General features: G+C 48.5%; 1 long non-coding RNA gene across 1 annotated transcript in view; it reads right to left on the bottom strand.

Annotated features, from left to right (window-relative positions):
- Positions 1-17,685, bottom strand: part of LOC137203758 (uncharacterized) — a 56,773-nt gene that overhangs the window by 15,086 nt on the left and 24,002 nt on the right. Inside the window, exon 5 of the long non-coding RNA XR_010933283.1 lies at positions 14,636-14,844. This is a non-coding gene — a long non-coding RNA (uncharacterized lncRNA). The remainder of the gene's footprint in view (positions 1-14,635; positions 14,845-17,685) is intronic.

Genomic DNA, 17,685 nt, shown 5'->3' with positions numbered 1-17,685 from the left:
GGGATCAAAGGAGGTCGTTCCCGGGAGCACATGGGATGCTCGGCCACCCTCCAAGGAGCAATGGTCTCTTCTGCCTCCTTCTCCAGACTCGGCTTCCTTTCTTAAGGCTCAGAGGAGGCAAAGCTAGGGCCCCAGGAGGAAGAGGCCTCGGCCAAGGCCCCCTGCCTGGCCCTTTGCCCAGCTTTCTCCTGGACGAAAGGCCTGCCCTCAGCTGGTGGAGGAGGCGGCCACCGTGATCATCCACGGCGCTGGCGTCACGGCCACCTCCTTTACCTGCACCTTTAAAGGTCACCGAGGAGGGATGCGGCTCTTCCCTTCACAGGGCTTTATGCGTGAAGGCAATAAAGTGGCAGGAGGTGTGTGCAGGGCAGGGGGCTGTGTGTGTGAGGGTGAGGGGGTGGGACCAGGACAGTGGGAAAATGGGTGGGTGGAGGCGGGGCCATGTGACCTGGGACTCGGACAGGTATGCCAGGGAGTGAAATGGTGAGCAAATAAACAAACCAGGTCTGCTCACACCATGGAGTACTACTCAGCGATAGAAAGGAACGAACTCTTGATACAAGCAACAACATATGTGAATCTCAAAAAAAAAAAAACAAAACCATATAGTTGCACCTGCTTTGCCATCTGCCCGCAAAGCTTCCTCCTTCCTTGCCACCTCCCCTACCTCTTTATCTGGCTAAACTCCTCCTCATCCTTCAGAGCCAAATTCAGAAGACTACACACCGTACGATTTCATGTGTATGAAATTTTAGAAAAGGTAGAACTATAGTGGCAGAGAGCAGACTGGTGGTGATCGGGGGGCCAAAGTGTGGGGAGTGGGGATTGACCACAAAGGGGTCAGAAGGGAAATGCGGAGGGTGATGGAGACGTCCTATAGCTGAATCTGGTGTGGTTGACACGATTGTATATATTTGTATACTAATTGCATGCATTTGTATATACTTGTATACTCATCAAACTGCACACTTAACATCAGGGAATTCTGTTGTATGTAAATTACACTTGGACAAAGGCTAAAAAAATTACAGTAAAAAACCCACAGGCAAGCAGAAGACAATTCGTCATTCGGAAGAATGTAAGATTAAAAAGTAAGGAAGTGGGCTTCCCTGGTGGCGCAGTGGTTGAGAGTCTGCCTGCCAATGCAGGAGACATGGGTTCGTGCCCCAGTCCGGGAAGATCCCACACGGCTGGGCCCGTGAGCCATGGCCGCTGAGCCTGCGCGTCTGGAGCCTGTGCTCTGCAACGGGAGAGGCCACAACAGTGCAGTGAGAGGCCCGCGTACTGCAAGAAAAAAAAAAGTAAAGAAGTAGGGGCTTCCCTGGCGGTGCAGTGGTTATGAATCCACCTGCCAATGCAGAGGACACGGGTTCGATCCCTGGCCCAGGAAGATCCCACATGCCGCAGAGCAGCTAAGCCCGTCAGCCACAACTACTGAGCCCGTGCACCCAGAGCCCGTGCATCGCAACGAAGAGTAGCCCCTGCTCACCACAACTAGAGAAAGCCCGCGTGCAGCAACAAAGACCCAACCCAGCCAAAAATACAAACAAACAAATTAATTAATTTTTTAAAAAAAGGAAAGAAGTAAAACTCTCTACCTTCATTTCAACTCCCCAGAAGCAACAACCCAAGTGTGCATTCAGACTTTCATTCACTCACTTACTCAACTAATACTGACTACCTACTATGTGCTACACACTGCTGTAGCTACTTTTAACAATCGTGTGTTTGCGTGTAATTCTCTAGAAACAGTTTCTAGATACACTTTGTTTTTAGGTACTTGTGAACATGCAGTAGTCTATTTTGCACATTTTTCACCCACCCAACAGCCCAGCCTAAGGAGAGATGGGGTGAGTTCACACCTCCTCCATGCTTTTTAAAGGCTGTCCAGGAGTTCACTGAATGGATGGACCAAATTTATTAACCTGCCCTCTCCTGACAGACATCCCACTTGGCTCTACATTTTTAAAATATCACACACAGAGGTGCAGTGAACATTCCTGTGACTGCAACTGGGCTTATTTACAGGGTATATTCCTGCGGGTTGAAGAATATTTTTCAAAATTTCAAAAAAATTTATATCTCTCAAGTCCGCCCTCTTCTTGACATTTGGGTGTGTTTCCACCCTTTTCATAAAGGGAACCCAAATCTTCACACACACCGACAAGCTGCACCATCCTGCCCCTACCAGTTCCACTTGGCTTCATCTCATCCTGTGCTCCAGCCCTACCCTAGGGCCTTTGCACCTGCTATGTTATCCGCCTGCAAAGCTTCCTCCCTCCTCCTTGTTCCCGTCGCCTGGTTAAACGCCCTCTTACCTTTCAGAGTTCATCCTACAGGAAGCACTACCTCCTCCAGGGAGTCTTCCCTGATTGCTCTGACTGTTAACAGCTTTCAGAGACCCCATTGCTTTCCTTCAGAGTACTGATGTCCATTTATAAAGAAATTTGTTTTTCTAGGATCCTGTGAACAATGCCTGTCTCCCACTAGATTGTGAGCTCCACAGGGCAGAGATGGAAACTTGGGTTGGACCCTGGGACCAGGATTGGTTCGCAAGGGATTAAGGAATTGATCTCAGGAGAGATGAGTAAGAGCATGGGGAAAGCAGGATGGGGAAGGGGAGGAAGCCAAGAAGGGTGCAATTCCAGGCAAATCCCCACGGAGGGTGGCTTCATCCTGACCGGGAGCTCGGGAGTGTAAGTGACACCGCAGTTATCCTGACCTGAGGCAAGGAAGCTGGGCTTCCACCCTCACTGTCAGCCATTGGCTAAGAACTGCCCCAGCATGGGGATGAAGGTGTATATAAACTCCCTGGCTCTGGCACATGCCTGCAAAGTAGCTCCAGTGGCCTGAAGATAGTTCTTTGAAGGAGTCACAAATGTGGACACACGGAAAAAAGCACACAAAAGCTGGTGGAGGGACATATAGAAATGGTCAAAGGGACCCCAGGAGATAAGTGGCATGTGATTGTACCCACTGCAAATGAGATCTTTTTTCTTCACTATCCCAAGAACCCAGCGTAGCGCTTGGCACAAAGCATGCACTCAAGAAAGACTTGGTGAATCAATGAATGAATGAAAGAATGAATGTGAGTGTAAAGACAATATTCCGGCAGAAGCGATGGCATATGCAAAGCCTCAAAAGCAGAACTAGACATAGCCAACTAAAAATTGTCACTCGCCATCTGCCTCTACAAGGATAAAGTCATGAGCCACTGCTGTTGCTGGCTGTCAACATTCCCTGAGAGGAGTCCAGGGCGGAGATCAGGAATGAGGCGCTCTGTGCTCCGGGAAAAACTGGCAGAACAACACTTCAGATAGTTAGATATTTTCAGGAGAAGGTTTTATGAGCCCAAACTCTTGCATCTTCTCATATCTAAAAAAGCACTAAAATTATTAATGGTGATGTCTGCTCCTCGTGACTAAGCAGCCAGCCTCTGCCAACGTGTGCTTGACGCACGTGCCCCTTTCACTAAAATCACACATAATACCGACTTTCCCCACCACCTCTTCGGAGCAGTTCCTCAGAGCTATCTGAGATGCTCTCTCCCAGGCTACAGTCCTCATTTTGCACCAAGTAAAACTTAACTCACCACTCTCACGTTGTACATTTTTTTCAGCATTTATACCCGTCTGACGAGAGCCAGTTGTCAAAGGTTCAGGAATTCCGTAAGCCAGTTATGTAACATAGTATTCTGATCCCCGCTGGTGTGCTTTCATTCAATCCAGTTCTGATGCTTAACCATCAGACTTAACCATCAGTCAACATTGGACTCGGCAGGTTAAGGGGCACAGACGCCAACAAGACTGCCCTCGCTGCAGACGACAGCTGCAAGTTCAGGGGTCCTGACACTTAGGACCAACTGGCTACATATTCAGGTCTGAAAAGGTTCAGAATTCAGAGCTTCCATGCCTGCTCCCCATGGAATCGGGCACGTCACCTCCTAGCACATCAATATGTTTACCAACCAGGTAGCTGCACTGAGCTTTGGTGTCCAGAGTTTCTACTACGTTTCCATTACCTAGGTGAGCTTGACTGAATCACTGGCCATGGGATTGAATTCCATTTCCAGGCGTCTCCCCTGCTTGGAGGGGGTTGGGGTCAGCGGGGGGTGGCACAAAGGCCCACCTTCTAATCACGTGGTTGGTCTTTCTGGTAACAAGCCCCCATCCTGAGTCATCTCATTTGTTAGCATAAACTTAGGTGTGATCCAGGGGTTCAGGAATAACAAAGACAATCTTTTTTTCTTTTTCCTGGGTCACGCTTCCACTAAGATGTGGAATCTTAATTCCCCGACCAGGGATGGAACCCATGCCCCCTGCAGTGGAAGTGCCAAGTCCTAACCACTGGACCACCAGGGAAGTCCCACAAAGACACTCTTATTACTCCAGAAATTCCAAGGATTTAGAGCCTCCCTCATAGGAACCAGGGACAAAGGCCAGTCAGTCTTTCTTATACAAGAAATTTAAATTGTATAAACGTACAGCTAAACAAATCATATCGTAACAGCAAGAAATACTCAAAACTCATCATTCCTTAGTGTTTTACTACATTTTGCTATTATCTATGCCATTGAGGTTATTTCCATCTATTGTGTCTATATGGTGGAAATGCTACATAACTGGTATCTCCGTATGTCTCTCCAACTCCACATTCACTAAAATGTTGGTGAGTTTGAAATCAGAGTATTGTCACCACAGAAATTGGCAAGTGCTACAGATCAGGGCTTAATTTATTGTGCTGTTGATTATCTAAACTTAGAAAGTGATGGAGAAAATGTTAATAACACAGATCAAACTTGAAAGTGTGCTGTGTTTATAGCCCTTAAATGTGACTAACACACAAAATTGAAGAAATATTCTTCCAGTATTCAAAAACCATCATGCAGCTCCCATCACTGACAAATGGGTGAAATTCTAACATACATCTCCATTGTTTCACTCTCAGCTTACCCATTAACACTTAAATGAAAATATCAACCAGTATTCATGCCTGAACTACACTTGTTCAGCGAGTCCAACCATAGGCTGGCTATTAATACCAGAGCTTGGCAAATTTCAGTGAAAGCATTTTAGGAGAATCAATTGGCTCTATGGAATTTACAAGAAAGACTATTGTATGTTTCACTTTTTTTTTTTTTTTTTTTTGCCGTACGCGGGCCTCTCACTGTTGTGGCCTCTCCCGTTGTGGAGCACAGGTTCCGGACGCGCAAGCTCAGCTGCCATGGCTCACGGGCCCAGCTGCTCTGCAGCATGTGGGATCTTCCCGGACCGGGGCACGAACCCGTGTCCCCTGCATCGGCAGGCGGACTCTCAACCACTGCGCCACCAGGGAAGCCCTCACTATTATTTTTAAGTTGTGTGCCACACATCAGTATCAATACAATATATATCAATAAAGGTTCCAACTATGCACAAAGGCACGTGTAACATATACACTTTTTTTTTCCCCCAAAGAGCTGGGACTAAGCCACTATGATAGGGCAGGTTGGATGGAGTGGAAGGGACAAGGTGTCTGAGGGGCTAAAGGTGGAGATGAGGCCCAGTTCAGATAGTCCAGGAGCCTGAATGTCAGGCTCAGAGAGGGAGATAACCTGCTCTAAGTCACACAGCCAGGAAGTGTCAGAGCTGAGTTAATCAGAGGGTCGTGGTGGGGCCTGCCCTTCTGTCTTGGGTCCTCTGCTCCCCTCTCCTCTCCAAGGCTCCAGCTCACAAATCTTAGGGACAAACCTGGGGTTGTTTGGGTCTGGGAAGTTAACCCAGCCCAGCCTCTGTATCCCATAAGCAGAGGCATTTGTCAAGTCTCTGAGTGCCAATTAGTGGGGCAAGGGCCTGATTAGTCATTGTGGCATGGCAGATTTGGGGGAATTAATGAGGCCGGAGGTGGTGGCAGGGAGGGGGCGGAGGAGAAGCGGGGGAGAGTGAAGCATGGGTGCTGAGTCCTAAGTATCCGGGTGATCCGTCCTTACAAGTGGCCATCAGGCTGGCCTAGGGAGAAGCAGCCATTGCTTCTGGGAGGTGCCACTGGTCAGAGAGGGGAGGGGAGTGGATATTCTGGGGGACCAGGAGGGCTTGCTCACCCTTCCCTAGAAAGACAGTACAGAATTTTAGATCAAGGCGGCTCAGGAAATGACCACAGATGGGGCCCTGCCTCCCATGCCTGGATTTCGGAGGTAGGAGGGGCATGGGAGACGGGGCTAGGTGGGATGGGAGGGGGTGCTCTAGGGCAGCTGAGTAGAGTGGTTGGGTCCCAACCCCCTTCCTTGCCAGCCCGCTTGCCTGGGAAACTGTCAGGAACTGTCTCCCACCTGCTGAGTCTGGGCTGGCTCTTCCAGACAGGGGGGCCCCATGGGACCCCACCTCAAAAGTGTCATCTTAGAAGCTGGGCAGGGTTTCTCAGCTCCTGCGGATGTGCTTGCCTTTTAAAATGTGTTTCTGCTGGGATTGCAGGCAGCCCATCTGGGGGCTTTGTTGGAATTAGAAAGAAGTATCCCCCTCTGGGCAGACCCATGAGGAAAAAGCACCCCTCTGGGTGTGATCATTACCAAAAGGCTACACTTTCTCCAGGCTATTGAAGGCCCTTGGTACAAGCCTCAACTAGTGGACCTCAGACTGAATTTCAGATGCATTTCACCCCTAACCCCACTCCGTCAACCAGGTGCCCCTGGGTGGGGCACAACCCGAAAAACTGTATCCTGTAGCCTGTTCCCATCTTCAGACCCCTAGGGACTGCTTTGGTCTCCTGTGACACCATGGAAAGAGCATGGGCTCCAGAACCAGCTAGCACTGGATCCAAATCCCAGCACTGCCTCTAGCCCTATGTGTGCCCTCCCGTCTCATCTCTGGGCCTCAGTTTCCTCATCTCTAGAATGGGGATGATAACAGCTCTTCCAACCCAGGGCTCAGGGATGACAGAGGAGATGATATGTACAGCCATGTGTGGTCCTTCCTATGTGCTCAATACACGCTTGGGCCTTTATTCCCTGGCCCCAGCCCAGATCCCTGGCTGTACCCTCCTAAGGACCAGGCCTGCCCATCTCCCTCCCCAAAGCAGAGGAAGAATCTAGCTGTGGCCCAATGGTTAGCGAGGCCGGCAGATAACCTGAGGACTGGAGCTGGGATCTAGGGCTGGGGAGGCACATGCCAGGAGACAAGATCCAGCCCTCAGAGCAGTGGTCCTTGGCTTTTGGGGGTCATGAGCCCCTCTGGGTATTTGATAGACACTATGGCCTCTCTACCCAGAAAAATGTATCTGCACACACAGTTTTGCATATTGCTTCAAGGGTTCATGAACATAGTAAAACCTAACCATGGACCCCAAAGAACTCCCACTCTAGAAGCAGCAGGCTCAGTTCCCCGTCCCCTCCAGGGGGGGCCATCGGGACACTAGATTCTTCCACAGGGCAAGAAGAGAAGAAGGAAGGAAGGAAGCTGGCATCTACTGAGCTGACTTTATATGTATTAGCTTGTCTAAGGCTCTCAGCAATGCTGTGGGGTAGTAACTATTCCCATTTTACAGATGAGGAAACTGAGACTCAAAGAGGCTAAGAGACTTGTCCAAGATCACCCAGCTAGTGACAGAGGTGGGTCTCTTCCTAGAGGGAAGATGCCCTGGTTGTGCCTTTGCTGGGAGAAAGAACGACGTCAAAGGCCTGATTTTTCTAGCCTGACCCTGAGTGCTAGGGAATGTCAACTGCTCTGTGCCCCTCTCTTCACACCCTGCTGTTGCTCCCATGGATGCCAGAGTCCTATTTGCTGCTGCCACAAGACATTCAGCTTCCATCCTCCAGATTACCCAGGCTTTGTCCCTGGATCAAGTCAGATCAAATTAATCTTTTCCTGGGACAACCACCCACCCAGGGCCACAAAGTGATGGAGCCCTTGGCGGTCACTAAGGGTTTATGTGAGAAAGAATCATATGTGGAATGTCTCTGTGCAAAACCACTGTCAAGAAGCTGATCCATAATGTTGTCCATGGTTGTTCTACGTCACATGGATTCCAGAATGGCCCAGGGGCCACATCCCTCTCAGGACTCAGACCTAAGAGAAGTCTCTCTTTTCTGGAAAACTCATAGTTTTACTTCTCTTAAACTTGGCTTTTGGTACACAATGAGAACTAGGGAAAGAAACTTGTTTGCCTTTTTGCCATGGCTGCTAGGAAGCTCAGGACAGGGCTTACATTTTGATTGCCATCGTTTACCTTACCCTAGGTTTTCTGAAATAATTTGTTTCCTCACATACTGTCCGAGAAAAAGCACATTCTCCCCAAAAAAGTGCCTTTTAAACAATTTCTAAGGGAATATGTTGACCTAATAATTGTCTTGCAAGACTATGGAAAACAGAGAGAGAGTAGTCAGAGAATGGAGCCTTTTTCTGTGCATCTCCCTTGCACCCCCATCTAATAGCATAGGCCTCCCTGCAGCTCATTCCCTCTGATGTTAGGGTCTGGCTACCTCTCTGTTCCCAACCCTCTTTATACTTGGCTCTTGTATTTTATTTCCAGTTTTAATGGTATAATTTTAATTAGGCAGGGTTTTAAAAAAATGTCAACTACCTTACATAATTTTTTGGAAGTGACACAATTAGCTGTACAAAACACTACCTGTCTTCAAATGCACAGGTACACACATGACCACAAACGCACATAGACACACACATACACATCCGGTCTGAATGCCTCCCTGTCTCCCTACTCTTTGTTTCCTGGGACTCTGGTTTGCCTATGCTCTGCCCTCCCTCACCTGGAACATTCTGGAGCCTGGTGCTGGATAAAAAGATTAAGTCCTGCAGTGACTCTTCTCTCTTCCCCAGGTTGCTGAAGATCTCTATCATTTTCCCATTGGCCTGGTGGGGCCCAGGAAAGGGAATCAGAGATGATTATGGGCCTGGAAATTCAGGGACATCATGGGAAACACAAGAAGCAAAGATACTTAGATCTCAGCTCCAATTCCAGCTCCATCACTTTTTCCTGTTAGGGGACTTGGTCCAAGTTCTGGACTTCTCTGATCCTCAGTTTCTTTCTTTGAATAATGAGGAGAAATAATCATACAGACTGTTATGAGGATGAAAGAGCATGTAAGATGCCTGGCACACAGTCAGGGCGTAATAAATGGGCACTACTTTCACTGCCTTCTGTCAGCTATGAACAATTATCTCAAGCCCTAAGTCTGGAAGTTTGTGGGTGACTGAGAGATGAGAGTATTTTCGGTCCTAACAAAGGGAACTACTGAAACCAGAAGTCAACATCTACCAATCCATTCACTTCCCAGTCTGTCCATCCATCCATTTGTTCATTCATCCATCTATCCATCCACCTACCAACTCAAACAGCTATCCGTTTATCCATCCACCCAACTACCAACCCACCCATTCACCCATCCACCTACCAATCTGCTCATCCATCCATCCACCCAACTACCAACACACCTATTCACCCATCCATCCACCAGCCTGCCCATCCATCCATCAATCCATCCACCAACCACAAATCCTTCTGTCTGTTCATCTATCCATGTATCCATCTCACCTACCTATCCATCCATCTGTCCATCCTTTCATCATTCATCCTTTCACCTATCTCATTATTTCTTAGCACCTTCTAAGGGCTAATTTCCAGAGATAAGAGAATAAAGCATAAACTTTGCTCTTAAGAACTTCTGGTCTTTGGACTTCCCTGGTGGTGCAGTGGTTAAGACTCCATGCTCCCAATGCAGGGGGCCTGGGTTCCATCCCTGGTCAGGGAACTAGATTCCACATGCATGCCTCAACTAAGAGCCCGCCTGCCTCAACTAAGGAGCCCACCTGCCGTTAACTAAGACTCAGCACAACCAAATAAATAAATAAAAAAATTTTTAAAGTAGCTTTCTGTTTTTTAAAAAAAAAAAGAAAAGAACTTCTGGTCTCTAGAGGAAGATAAGATATGTAGCTAGATTATTTTCTCTTATCTATCTTACCCACCCCACCCCAGGGTATCAGGAAAAGAAATGTTTGGGAAATGTTGCCTATTAGATCCCCCTCTGGGTGATTCACTGCTCACACTATTAGCACATTAAAATATCTGACAAGACCTCTAGTCAAGATCTCTTTTCAATCACTATTACCCCACATGACTTGCCTCTAGAACTTATTTTAAGAGGATTGCCTGTTAAAATCCCATGGAATGAGATTGCCTCAGAATAGATTTGGGGAAACGCAGATAAACCAAGGAAGAAAGAACCAAGTGTCATTTAAAAAGCACTGAGTAGTATTGGATTATAACCCAAAGTATAAAATAAATATCCATGAGTCCATAGTGATATATGACTGAATAAATAAACAAAAGAGAGAATATACATATCTCCTGTGCAGAAGAACTCCAAATAATTTTTGTAGGTACTCTGTCATCAAGGAGGGGGAGCCTAACTCCCTACTCCTTAAGTGGGGGCTACACACAATGACCTCCTTCTAAAGAGGACAGTATGGAAAGCAGAGGGAAAGTCACTTTACGGTGGAGAAGCCTGGCAAATGCTACCCCAGCCATGTGATCAAGGTTAAGGTCAACAACGATGTGTCAAACTCATAGTATGTACCCTTGACAGGACGTGATGAGAATGACATCTGTGGTCTTCCTCCCCCCCAGACACATGAGCTCAGTCTAACTATGAGAAAAATACCAGACAAATCCCAAGTGAGGTACAATCTGCAAAATACCTCACCAGTGCTCCTCAAAATTGTCAATGTCATCAAAAACAAGGAAAGTCTGAGAAACTATCACAGCCGAGAGGAGCCCAAGGAGAAGTGATGATAAAATAGAATGTGGTCTCCTGGGTGGGATCCTGATACAGAAAGAGGACATTAGGTAAAAGTGAAAGAAATCCGAATAAAGAATAGACTTTGGTTAATAATAATGTATCAATATTGGCTCATTAATTGTGACAAATGGACCATACAAACATAGGATGTTAATAATAGGGGAAACTGGGTGAGAAGCATATGGGAACTCTCTGCACTATCTATGTCATTTTTCTGTAAATCTAAAATGGTTCTGAGATTTAATATTATTATTTTTTGGCCACACTGCATGGCATGTGGGATCTTAGTTCCTCAACCAGGAATCGAACCCATGCCCTCTGCAGTGGAAGCGTGGAGTCTTAACCACGGGACCACCAGGGAAGTCCCCTAAAAATTATTTTGAAAATAAATAAACAAATAAATAAACTTCAAACAAGCAACGTACAGGGTTTAGGGAACAGCCCGGGGGAAATAATATGTCCTGGTTAGGAGGGGACATCTGAAATCAGAGCAGCCTGGGTTCTGTACCTTACTGTGTGACCTCCAGCAAGTTGCTCGAAATTTCTGAGCTTCAGTTTCTTCATCCATAAAATGGGGATTTAAAAATGCCAATTATTAGTTGATTTGGATTAAATGAGGCAATGTACGTAAAGTGCTAGGCACCAATAAATTCTCTGGGACTATCAGATTTACTATATTATTATTTTTGGCAGGGTAAGTGGAGGATCTTGGAACGCTGCAGGGAATAGGGCTATTGGCACCAAGCCTTGGAGATCTGGTAGGATACGGATGGGATGGGCAGTGGGAGGTGGGGTGTCAGCTTTCCCCAAAGCGGAGAGGTCTCTCCTTCTATCCTTAACTCCTACCCTTTGGTTCCAGAGCAGGGCTAAGCAGCCTGGGAGGAGGTAGAGACTTCACAGTTATGTCCCTGGCTTCCCACCCCAGCTATGGCCCCAGCTTGCTCTCTGTCTGCCAGGGTCTCCGGGCTAAGTAATCACTAATTCCTCCCTAGAAGCACCTGTATCTGTAAGCAAATGAGCTGGCAGGTGGCGGCCTGGATAAAATGACCTGCTCAGCAGGGGATTTGCTTACCAGTGGAGAGGCAGCCCATCCTGCTGCCTGCAGCCCGGAGGCCTCCTGGATAAAGCATAAACCGCTGGTGCATACGGCGAGGGCAGGAGGCGCCCGGAAGAGTGAATGACGCCCTGCTTAGTCCCCAGCCACAGGCCTATGGACATGTTCTCAGTGGTTTGTGGAGAAGAACCAGCACTGGGTATGAAGAGATAAGGGGAGTTCATTCTAGCTTTACCACAGGACTTGCTGTGGGGCCTTAAGCAAGTCACTTTCCCTCTCTGGGCCTTTGTTCTCAACTCTGTCAACTAAGAATTGTTCCTCTTCCTCCTATTGATTTGCTACAAAGATCATAGGAGAAACTGTATGGAAACTCACAATATTTGTTACCATCTTGATTATTACTATGTTGTTACTATGTTGCTCCTGCGGTAGCCCTAGTGAGCAGAGCTCAGAGGCTGGTAAATTTCTGGTGGGCTGGTAGCTTCAGAGAATTACCTTCAAGGCTATAGTATCAATATCTTTTGGCAGAAAACTGATCAAAGACTTTTCCAAGGAGGCAACATGATATATTAAAAAGCACAGGTTCTGGAAACATCAGAACTTGGTTCAAATCCTACAGCTGCCACTCATTAGATGAAGGTACTTGGGCAAGTGACATTCCCCCTCTGAGCCTCAGTGAACTCATCTATAAAGCAGAGTGAAGACTATAATCTTTTGGGTTGTGGTTATGAGGTTGAAACAAGATTACCTTCCAGAGTATCTGGCTCATAAGTCGCTGCCCGATAAAGGTTCGTTCTTCGAGGCTGAACCAGGTTTACAAATCAGATTTCCTAACTTTCTACTCAGCTCTTTGCTGAGATCTCAGAAAGGCTTAGTGGCGCAATGCTTGAGAATCCTGGTGGTGCAGTGCTTGAGAATCTGCCTGCCAATGCAGGGGACACGGGTTCGAGCCCTGGTCTGGGAAGATCCCACATGCCACAGAGCAACTAGGCCCGTGAGCCACAACTACTGAGCCTGCGCGTCTGGAGCCTGTGCTCCACAACAAGAGAGGCCACGATAGTGAAAGGCCCGCGCACCGCGATGAAGAGTGGCCCCCGCTTGCCGCAACTAGAGAAAGCCCTCGCACAGAAACGAAGACCCAACACAGCCAAAAATAAATATAAAAATAAATAAATAAATTAAAAAAAAAAAAAAAAAGAAAGCCTTAGGGGAAACCTCCAGGCTTCTGCCATCTGAATCACTGCCCCCACCCCCTGTGCCCCACCAGGAGATTTCTGCAACCTGGACCTGGAAGAAGACCCCTTGGGAAGTGCTCCAGCCCAGGGGCTGTGGGGACTGCATGATGAAGACAGAGCCATTTGCTAATACCATGTGGCTGCTGTGACAGTCTGTTAATGCCATTTACAACGTGCTGTAATTATGTCTCACACATGCTGGCGGCCCAGCCAGCAGGAACGTTCCCTAGGAGGGGCTTTGGAAAGATTCCTTTAGTGGGGTGGGAGACTGGGCTTTCTCAGGAGGCTGGGGACTAAGGTTTTCAAAGCCATTGTGAAGGAGGAAGAATTCCTTGCACAGCCCTGGGCACCTAAGAAAGAGGTCAGCCCTGCTTGGACCAGTGGTTCCCACCCTGAATTGCTGTGGAACTTTGGACAAGTCATGGCTCCTCTCTGGGCCTCAGTATCCCCTTCTATAAAATAAGGATATGGGGAAAGATAAATGTACTGGATCAGTAGTTCTTAACATGTTCTGGAGCATCTCCCTAGAAAAATGCCCCAACTCACAGCTAATCACAGTGTAGCCTGCATTTCAGGGGGCTCATGGGCCACTGAAGTCCATCCTAGAGCTCCAAGGACCCCAGCTCAAGAATCTCAATCTAGATCATTTCATGGACCTACTACCAGTATGGTTGAGCTGATACCACCACCTGGGTTCCGAAGTTGCTCTCTGCTGGGTGTTGCTGCCATGTTGATTGGGACATAGGTATTCATGACAGTTAACTGCTGACTTTGGCTTGGACTTCTTATCATAAAGTGCCCAGCGTTGTCTCTTAAGGCTTTTTTATTTTGCCTTGAATTTAATGGGCCAGCTGATTTCTACAATGCTGCCCAAACTCTGACATTCTAGGATCCTTGCTTGTAGGTAATGCTCATCCTCCTAGAGGTCTGATAAAAAGAGCTCTGTTTGGAGTCAAACAGATCTGAGTTCGAATCTCTCCATACTTCCTTGTTGGCAAGCTACCGGCATCCCTGAGCCTCTGTTTCCTCTTCCAGGAATCCGGTTGTCATGAAGGTTAAATGCATCAATGCCCCTCAGGTGCCTAGCACAGAGTAAGCCACCAATACATGCCAGTTTTTCTGCCCCCATCACACTCTACCACCACAGTGAACTCAGGCCCTCCTCTCCCTTTCCTGGAGGGAGCTGAGAAGGAGTCCTGGGGAAGAGCTCTCGGGAATGGAGAAGCCTATTTCCAAGTCATTAGTCCCCCAGTGTCGGGCTGCAGGATGGATTTTGATCAAGAGCGGGGTGACATTTGGCAAAAGTTGCTGATGAAGGATTGAATGATTAATCGTCATGACAACCAGGCTGGAGTAATGACAGGGATGCGATGGCGCCCGAGTTAAACACAAAGCGGCCCTGCGAGCCGGGGCGGTAAATTACTAGGCATGTCACCGCTGCGCTTTTGGAGAAAGCGGCCGTGCGTTCCTAATGAGAGGTTAACTGTGTCCCCAAAGTAATTACAGCCGATTGAAGAGGTGGCTGGTAATTAGAGGATTAGCAGTGATGAGGCTCACCTGCATAGTTGCCACGGTGATGGAGGGTGGGTGGGGTAGGGTGGCAAGGAGGGTCCAGGCTCCTCCTCAAGGCAGGTACCAAAGGCTTCTCTTCTGCACCAGTCTTGGTGTCCACCACCGATGCGACAGGCCCTGGGGAACTGGTAGGCAAGCGCCAAGGTTCTGCCTCTGGTGGCTGGGCCTCAGTCTTCCCATCTGTAAAGTGAGGGCTTGAACCCATTTGAGAATATAGAATATCAAAGCTGGAATTCTGGAATGTGTTGAGTGATGTCACTTTCATAATTCAAATAGTGTTTAATTTGCCACCCTCCCCCGAAGCCTGGCTTTGCTGGGACCCAGGAAATAGGAAATTATACACAAATTCCACTTCTTGGCTGAGTGACTCAAGTCAGGGGTCTGACTGCAATCCTCAGTTTCCTCACCTCTAAAATGAGAATACTAATAATGGTTCCTACCTCTGAGGATTATCTGGAGAACAAAGTGAAATAACTGCAGAGCATCTAGAACAGTGCCTGGCCACTGCAAGAGCTCTATAAATGTTAGTGGTGGCGATCACCTTTGCAATCACCTCTCCTCTCCACTGACTTGGGGCAGTTGGGGCAGGGAGGGAACAGGAGCCTCAACCTTTCGTTGAGGAATGGGCTGAACCCTCCCACAAGTGACAGGTCACAGGAACTCCAGGGAAAGGGAGTAGGTGCCCACTTTCTTCTCACTTGCTGTGCATCTTTGGTCAAGTCCCGTTGCCTCTCTGAGCCTCTGATTCCTGCCTGCCTGAGCACTCTGTTGGGAGAAAGTCATGAAATGCTGGATTTGTGAAGCACTTACTATAAGCCAGACCCACCCTCACTATGTACTTTACAGCCATTGTCTAATTTGATCCACCACATAACCCATAAAAATATTATTTTGCCCATTTTCGAGTGGAGAAAACTAAGGCTTAGAGTGTTGAAGTACTAGCCCGGGGGCACACAGCTGGAGAGTGAGTCAAGATCTGAACCCAAGTCAGTCCAAATTTCTCGCTACCATATGAAGAAGCCTGTTTATCTCCCAAAGAGAAACCAGGCCAGTCACCTCCACCTAAGCGGGCTGGGCACCGCCCCGCCATGGACGGAGCTTTGAGAGAGGTCTCCCTGGGATTGGCCAGGGCTGGTATGACATCACGAGGGCGGGCCCATCGCTACTGAAATGCGTGCTGGCACCTGCCTTGGTGCTGGTGGAGTCTGCACACCCAAGGGTCAAGTTTGAGATGCTGCGGGGGTGGGGGGGAGAGGGGAAGGGGAGAGCGATAATGAACACCCCAAACCAGTTCAGCAGCTAGTGACGCCTGGTGTCCGGGCACAGGCCTTGGTGAACCGCCGAGCTCAGTGGCTTAATTATTCCATCCATAAATGATAAGCCCCATTCATTTCCAGGCCTTCATGACAAATTTATGGCCTTAATGTGCTCGCTGCCCAATCTTCCCCGGGATTGCAGGGAACCTGGGGGCCCTTTCTGGAGGGCGCAGCGGGCGATTCTTGCAGCCTTAGCCGCTGGGCCATGCATCCGCCCCTCCCGGCAATGGCTCCCAGGAGCCGTGCTCAGGTCGGCTGGTCTGTTGCACTTTGCAAACCCATTTTTCTGTTTTGCTTCTGGGAGGTGCCGGAGCTTAAGCTAAGGGCAGCGAGTCAGTGAAGACTCAGGTTCAGGTCCCAACTCTGCTCCCTGTGTGACCTTAAGTATGTGTGGGTCTCTGCCTCGGCTTCCTGGTTATGAGGGTGAAATGAGATGAAACAGATGGGAAATGTTTAGTGTGTAGTAAAGACTCAGGATAAGGTTGTGGTTATTGCAGCTTTGGGGTTTTCACATCCAGTTATATGTTCTTTATTTCCAGCCACTGCTTGGGGCCTGGGGACCCAGGGGTGGGACATATCTTAAAGTAGAAAGCCACCAGGCTCAGCCACCAGGCCCTGCTTCTGCTCTGACTAGAGACGGCTGCAGAAAATGCTGGCTATGTAAGCCTTGCCTCAGTGACCAGGAGCCTGGTCACAGTGTCGGTCTCACCTCCAACTCTGGGCTGGCCTTGGTGTCTCCTGCCTTTCCCTCAGTTTCCTCATTTGTCACAGGACCTCCAGCACAGTACTCAGAGCTGCCATGGGCCATAGGTTCCAGCATAATTGAGGAGTGGCAGAATCACTTTTTGGGGGGCCAATTACTTGAACGTGCGCAAGGCCCTCCAGCCTTGATGGCGGACAGGCTCTGAGTTGGAGGGCGAGTGAAATGCAAAGAACCACAGAAACTTGGAGCTGGCAGGGGCCTCAGAGAGCACCCTCTCCAGCCTCACACTTCACAGATGAGGATGCTCAAACATGGCTGCCATATCTTAAGTGCTTACTGTATTCCACACACCACAGTCATAGCTTACCCTCTATCGTCTTATTCAGTCCTCACCACACCAAGTATGGGCCAGAGATGACTAACCCCTTTTTACAAAGGAGGAAAACAGAGGCCCAGAGAAGTACAGAGTCTCGGGCACGGCTACACAGCACCACCTGCCTCCAAGTCCAGACCCTTCCTGCTTGGCTACAAGCGTTTGCATGTTCGTGCATATGCATGCCTCCCGTGTGTGTGCATGTTTGCCTAGAGGTGCCGATATAAGGATGTGGGCGTCCACCCACAAGTGAGCATGTATGTGCTGTACCTGGAGCACATCTCCCGACTCCCTGTCCAGTGTTCTTCCATTCCTACCCAGTGCCTTTTTGCAAAGAGCTGATTGGAGACAGGAGCCTTTCAGCTTGGGGAGTGCCTGGATTCTGAGTCTTAGGGACTTAGCTTTAATTTGTATGCTCATTTGCATGCCAGTGTAGCCACTCCCTTAGCAGGACCCAGCCTGGCCAGGGACTGTGCCTGTAACTCCACCCTAGCTACCCCCTGGAGGTTCAATTTCTGTGAGGTCATTTCTATCATTATGCCCATTGGGTAGATCATGAAAGTGAGGCTAAGAATGGCTGGACCAGGACCATGCTGCCAGCAAGTGGCAGGGCCAAGTTCTGATTCTTGGTTTGGGGACTCCA

Source organism: Pseudorca crassidens, chromosome 12, assembly GCF_039906515.1.
Source record: "Pseudorca crassidens isolate mPseCra1 chromosome 12, mPseCra1.hap1, whole genome shotgun sequence".
Taxonomy (NCBI): domain Eukaryota; kingdom Metazoa; phylum Chordata; class Mammalia; order Artiodactyla; family Delphinidae; genus Pseudorca; species Pseudorca crassidens.
The sequence above is the reverse complement of the archived record's forward strand: the minus strand, read 5'-3'. Positions and strand labels throughout refer to the sequence as shown.